This window comes from Herpailurus yagouaroundi, unplaced genomic scaffold (genome assembly GCF_014898765.1).
Source record: "Herpailurus yagouaroundi ecotype Mexico unplaced genomic scaffold, PumYag 210, whole genome shotgun sequence".
Taxonomy (NCBI): domain Eukaryota; kingdom Metazoa; phylum Chordata; class Mammalia; order Carnivora; family Felidae; genus Herpailurus; species Herpailurus yagouaroundi.
In genome coordinates, this window is record NW_024412441.1 from 24,828,525 (window position 1) to 24,835,538 (window position 7,014).

The following is a 7,014-nucleotide window of genomic DNA, read 5'->3' on the forward strand; positions in this document are numbered from 1 at the left end:
GCCACCCAGGCGCCCCTCTGGGTACCTTTCCAAGGGACTGAAACCATTAGTCAGAAAATAGTTATCATTAACTACAATGGTTTGTTTGAATTTAACAACATAATAATCCGTAAAGTGGAAAACACTGCCTCATTCCCATTGGCCAAATCTAGTCATTTGCACACATTCAAAGAAGTAATACGGAGGTCAAGTTGGTGTCGGACATGTGCATGGGGGGACTGCAGACTTACCCGCAGCCCTTCACTGGCTGACCACAGGAATTCAGGCATCAGGTCGAAGTGTGCCTGCTTTCCTGAATATCCCTGTGATTTGCAGTATTTCTATAAAAAACAAGAACTTATAAAAAGTTTGTATTTTGCCATTTTAATAAAGGTCTTTCCTTTTTACGGGGGGGGGGAGCGTTTCTTAAGAAATTTCTCACTCATCCTAGGTAAACATACTTATTAAAACTGTGAAGTTTGGGGCGCCTGGGTGGCGCAGTCGGTTAGGCGTCCGACTTCAGCCAGGTCACGATCTCGCGGTCCGTGAGTTCGAGCCCCGCGTCAGGCTCTGGGCTGATGGCTCAGAGCCTGGAGCCTGTTTCCGATTCTGTGTCTCCCTCTCTCTCTGCCCCTCCCCGTTCATGCTCTGTCTCTCTCTGTCCCAAAAATAAATAAAAACGTGGAAAAAAAAAATTAAAAAAAAAAACTGTGAAGCCATAGGCTATAGCCAATACCTATTTCCCAGGGGAAAAATCTGCAAAAAATAAAAAAAAAAATCAGCTCTAAAAACCAAACCTAGAAGGGAGTAAGCAAAGCCATCATCCATTCTCACACTCTTGGAGAGGGGGTGGGAGGGAACACAGAGCCTTCCAGGCTTCATCAGCTGTTTTCAGCTCCATGTCAACGGGTCATGACGTTGGTCCCCTGTGATCAGGAGAGACAGTGGAAGTGCAGAGGGCAGAGCTGACAGCACAGCATCGTGGAGGGGAGGAAGGGTCCAGAAGGGAGTGCTCTGCAACACAGCAAAACACTCTGCCTGATTCCTGTGATGTTTCAGGCTGGTCCTGAGGGATATTTCAGGTGGGAAAAGTTAGAAGCCAGTGCAGAGGCCCATTTTCTTGGTCCCAGCCATGGAGGCTGACCTGATGCCTGGACTGGGCCAGCCAGAAACATTAAAAGATGGACTCGGGTGGGTGGAGGGCACGTGCTGGTGCCAGCCCCACTCGGGTCAGCTTGCTACCTAAAGCAGAAAGTGTGGGCAGTGGCTTGGGACCTGCTGTTCAGTGTCCAGCCTCTGTCTCTGTACCTGGTGGCACTGAACACCAACCCTGACCCGCCCATCCTCCTCCCTCCCACCCCACACTCATCGTGGCCATCAGGCAGAGCAGGTAGGTGGGACTGGACACTCACTTCTCCTCTGGCCTGGAAACGTCTATTTCCTATGTTATGTTCCTGAACGAATGAACAGCCAAGTCACAGACTGAAAAAGTCTCTCTTGGGTGGGAAAAGGCAAATCTTGCTAGCCAAAGTTCTTCCACTGCAAGCTACCTTCAGATGCTTTCTTAGTGCTGAACTGGCAAAATAAAATGTTAACTGAAGTCCCCCACTAAAAATAAAGTGCTAAACACCCCCAATTCCTATGGGCGCTGACAATCGCCTTTAGTCCGCAGACGTAAGACGTTCAATTAAAACACACCGGTGTCTCCAAACTTTAGTTCACACCTGAAAGATGAATTTTGGTAGCCTTGTGGGCCAATCAGCATTCTTCTTGGGATATAAATTGACTCTAACTACAATTGAGATCAAGAAAAATATATGACTTATCTTACTGACCACTCCAGAGTCAGATGAGCTTTGATAGAGCTCGAAGGCTCCTTGACAATGACTTTATTTACTTATTTTTTATTTTTTTAATATAATTTATTGTCAAGTTAGCTAACAGACAGTGTATACAGTGGGCTCTCGGCTTCAGGAATAGATTCCCATGATTCATTGCTTACATACAATTTTTTAATGAAAAGAAATCTTGACATTTTTGTTTTTTAAACTGCAAATTGGCTCCTCTGACAATCTCCCCAAAATCCTCAAGGAATATAACAGGGTAATCAGGGGACTGTACATGTAGAAGCAAGAGAGGCACGATGGGGACAAAGAAGACATTTCTGTCCTGGCTCACAAGGGACACGGGCAAGGGGAATCGTGTACTGGAGCCTGGGCAGAGTGTGAGGGATCCAGTAAAGTTTCAGCATAGTTTCTCCTGCTGTTTCGGGGGTGGGAGGTGGAAACATGGAGTGCATCCCAACATTAAGTCAAAATGTAATTGAGGCATGTCACCACTGTGGTATTCTACACAAACATCTATCACTGCAACCTAAGCGTGAGACAACACCAACAAGCCCACACTGAGGGACAGTCTACAAAATCCCTGACACTTTGAGAGTGTTAAGGTCATAAGAAATGAAGACTGAGACCAAGGAGACATGACAACTAAATGCAATGTGGGGAAATGGGATCAGAAGCAGGACCATGGAACAGAAAACAGATGTCAGGGGAAAAACTGAACATAAGTAGAGCGTGTAGTTTGGTTAATAGCACTGATGTTAACATACCAGTTTTGATCACTGTACCATGATCACACAAGGTGTTAACAAAAGTAGAAGTTGGGGAAGGGTGCATGTGAGATCTGTACTATTTTCTCCCTCTTCAGTAAGCCCAGAGTCACCTTCAAAACAGGAAGTTGAAAAGACAAATGTAATCCCAGTTTATTGGTTTATTATCTTGCCTTAATCTAACAGAGAATGAGAGACCTCCAAGAATGTCCTTTTTCTAGCAGGAAAGGAGACGCTCAGAATGCTCTTGAGTGTCTGTAACCAAACAGGACCAAACAATGGCCAGCACTCCAGCAGAATGCCCCGCGTGCCTCAGGCTACTGGGGCGATTTTACCAGTTGTTTTATGGAGTTACTTTTGGAAACGATTTTTCTCAAGTTTGGTGTCCTAGCTTAAAATGACAGGTATGGAATAATACCTACAAATTAAGTTTTGTTTTGGTTTGGTTTTGTCCTGAGAATACATTTCAAAAAGGAGAGTTTTGGACCTTTGCTCATTTGAAGTACTTCTTCCCATAGACAAGTTCAGAACTGGGGTAAATGTGAGCTGATTCCCACTGGGTCCAAAATCTGATATCCTATGAGCTTCAGGAGAAGCAGGCAGGCGAAGGACTCTGATAGAGAACAGTAGGGCTTTGGGTCAGCAGAGCTGGAAAAGAGCAGAAATGTAACCTTCCAATGCCCTCTGTAAGAACTGAGACTCCAGGGCTAACCCAGCGAACAGTGGTAAGGCAAGCCTGATCCAAGGCAGGCATTCTCAGTGTCAATCTGGGGATCCTGAGCTCTCAGGGCTTGGGCACCTGTTGACGATCTTAAAACCTCTGGGCCCAATGCGTCCTTGTAAAAATAGGAATTTGGACTGGACTACATACTTACTCTGTACTATTCTCAAGCTCCTCTGGAGGAAGGGTATTAATAACAGTACTGTAGGCGAGTACTGTAGGGGAGAGAAGACTTCCAGAATGCGCACTGGGTGCCAGACTCTGTATCAAGTGCTATCTCCATACTCACAAGGAGCCTACAGGCAAGTACTATCGTTATTCCATTCTGCAGGAGAGCAAACAGGCTTAGAAAGGTTAAACGACCATGGAGAGCTGATTCCAACCCAGGCAGCTCGACTCAAGAGCCCACACCCGGAAGCACCGTGCACACAGCCTGCCCAGGGGTAATGACTGCTCCATGTCTGGACTGAGGACGGGCGCCTGCTCTACGGCCCCCTGAACAACTTTTGTCACAAATAACTGACTCCTACCAAATGGGGTTCAGTCTCAGCACTGCCTTGCTACATTTCAGACACAGATATGATATCTTTACACTTTTCTCCACTAACCTAGTAATCTTATCAAAACAGGGTATGTGTTCGTGTGACGTAAATTGTTCTTCTGCAACAGCACCTCATGCTGGCCCCTGAATTCTTCACCAAGTTCTCATGGCCATCTGCTGAATGACTCAAACGTGAAATCTGCCAGGAATCAACAGCAAATTTACTGATTTGTGCCACAATGTTTCCTGCTATCGGTTAGGACACTACCTGACAACCATTTCATGTTATCTTTGCACTCGTGTGACAGAGATAGCGTAGGACTAGCTACAGCACAGTAAACCTGCTCCAGTGACCCAAAAGTGTACCTGACAAAAGGAGAAACAAACAAAAAAACAAAAAACACAGCTAAGGTCTAACATCTAACTTGTCACCTTGATATTATCCTGGCACATACCTATATGTAACTATTCATAGTTGGTATCCTTTTCCTTGGCAATACTAATCAAAATTATTTAGATACGTGTAAACGTAACATACAAAAGTATACATATACATAACTACTTACATATACCACATACACCCACACGCCCTATATGGTATATAGACGTCATACATATATATATACTACAAACATATAGGTATCTATGTATGCAGTTACACACACACACCATTGTGCATACACGTGGTGTGTGTATGTATACGTATACACGTATACGTCCTACCATCAACAGTTATAACTGAAGGGATTTGGGAGGGGAAGGTGGGGGGAAGAGGACCAGAGTGGGAGTATGGGTCTCAAGGGCATCTCCTTTAGAGCACTTCCTCAATACCTTTAAACAGCCATAAAGAATTACCAAGCACCTGCTGGAAGCTAGGCAATTGGTCTCTTTCACATACCTTATTTTCCTGAGTCTTCAATTTACTCAACAGTGGTGGACTATTGAGACTAGATCTTGCTCTCAATTCTGCAAGATTTCACAAAATATTCAATGAGTGTGCCTGTTCTTTTGCACGAAGCACCCAAGCTCGTCTGGGGCAGCCCCAAATTAACTCGTTGCTTCTACATTCATTTAGTAGCCACGCGTTTTTTAATAAAGAAAAACGGGTCAGGTTTGCCACAGAGGAGATGAGTTGTAAAGTCCCGGCCAAATTATTCCAGCAGTATCCAAACACCTGGCCACCACCAATGATTACTTTAATGTATTTCTAATGAGGACTGGATTCAGACCAAGTTGAAGATGCTTAAGCCAATAAGGAAAATTCACTCAAGTTTTCTTAAAGGATCACAAATGTTTAATATTAGCGTGAAGAAGCCATAGTAGCCACTTTTTTTTTTCTTTCTCCCTGACTACAAATGCTAGCCGCGAATCAGGCCTAGAAAATGTAGCATTTTTAGAATAATGAGCTCTGTGCTTTTAAAACTTGTCAACTAGAGGAAGATGCCCTGTTCCAAGCTGCTGTGGCTGGAGGGTCAGGTGAGGCTGAAGCAGCCCAGGAGCTCGTGGTTGGACAAGATCCCCGCCGATTGTCAGACCACAGGGCTGCCATTCATGGTCACGAGTAGAGGAGGAAAGGCAGAGGACTCGAAGGCGAGGGGCACACCTCTCATCCGATTTCTTTGTAAAACGTATCCTGTGATGTGTACAGCAAAACTGGGAATTCAGAACCCACAAGGAGCCTAACCCGGAGTACAATACTCATTGGGTTGACAATTTCTTAGAGCATAAAACCACTGCTTTTCAGAGCTGAGAGACCTACAGCTCCAGATCCTTATTTATATTTCTTAATAATTTATCGAGCACCTACTAAGTGCCAGGCCCTGTGCCAAACGCACATTTTCTTGTCAGAACGCATGCAAGCTTTCCAATATTACCACTATTTTGATTGACGAAATCGAGACGCAGAACATCCAGTAAATTGTCCAAGGCTCACAGTTAGGAAGCGGCAGGCGCAGGGCAGCGGCAGCTCCATACTCATTACCATCATGGAGCAGCTCTGTCCCCATTTCAGAGAGGAACTAGAGCCGGGGAAGGCTAGTTGTAGACAAGTTCCAGGGGATTCTGGTCAGTACTCTTCCTGGTGCCACACATCAAAGAGGCCACTTCAATGACTGCTGAATCTGCCCGGCTAGCAGAAATGGAAGGAGAAAAGCAAAGGAAGCAGCCAGCCAGAAGTTCCTTCCTATCTGACCCCAGCTCTGGGAGCTTCCAGCTGAGCAGCAGAGAGAAGCAAGTCCACCAGGAGGGAGCAGGGGGCACTGGCAGGCCCCTCCACGACCTCCATTCTGGTTCTGACTCGGGGTTGGCCAGCTCACACTGCCCTAGGACCCTCCTCACCCACTTCTGTCAGTGTCTTAACGTGTCACTAGAATCACAATGGCAGCCGCCTGCCCTCACTCTGGATGGACAGGTGCCTACCCACCAGCACTTCATCCAGGATTAAATCCTGATGGGACACGTTTTGACCCCAGCGCCCAACACAGTCCATTAGCAATAAAAAGCACTGTAGGAACCCCCATTTCCAGCAGCCAGATAGAATCCCCAGGGCGACTAGCCTGGGGGGCTTTCTCAGGGTCACCCAACAGGCCCTGGACAGAAGGAATGACAGGTGCACACAACTGAAGACCACAGCTTCTGTCTTGAAAGTCGTCCCCATATAACGCACAGGAGGCTGGCGGAGAACCCAACTTCAACCTGCACCTCCAGACAGCAATGGAAAGGAAAACTCCCACAGGGATGGCACCTTCCAGCACCTGTGGTCTCTTCCCTCCTCCCCGACACACCCCTGCCCAGTCTCCCACTGCGGGGCAAAAATTCAGGCCCGAACGTGACCCGGAATTTGAACTCTCAAATCCCAAGAGCTCCAGGAAACATCTATTAAAGCGACAAAACCATTCCTTACACCGGGTGGCGGGGCTTGGGGCGCCGGGGTGGAGTCCTGGGCTCCTCCCCTCGGAAAACCGAAAGCCTACCCCAAACCCGGGACTGAGTCCTTTTCGATCTGTCCCTATCCCAAACACACGCACACCCCACACCATCCACACCCGTTGACCCCACGCTTGGGCACACCTGCCCCAGCCCACACGCACGTGCACACCTGCTCACCCCAACAAGCCCCCGGCCCCCCAAGCCTGCACACCTGCTCCCCGCACACGCGTGCGC

At 47.1% G+C, this 7,014-nt stretch overlaps 1 protein-coding gene across 1 annotated transcript in view; it reads right to left on the reverse strand.

The window, feature by feature from the left end:
* Positions 1–7,014, reverse strand: part of TGFBRAP1 (transforming growth factor beta receptor associated protein 1) — a 62,337-nt gene that overhangs the window by 54,676 nt on the left and 647 nt on the right. The window lies entirely within an intron of this gene.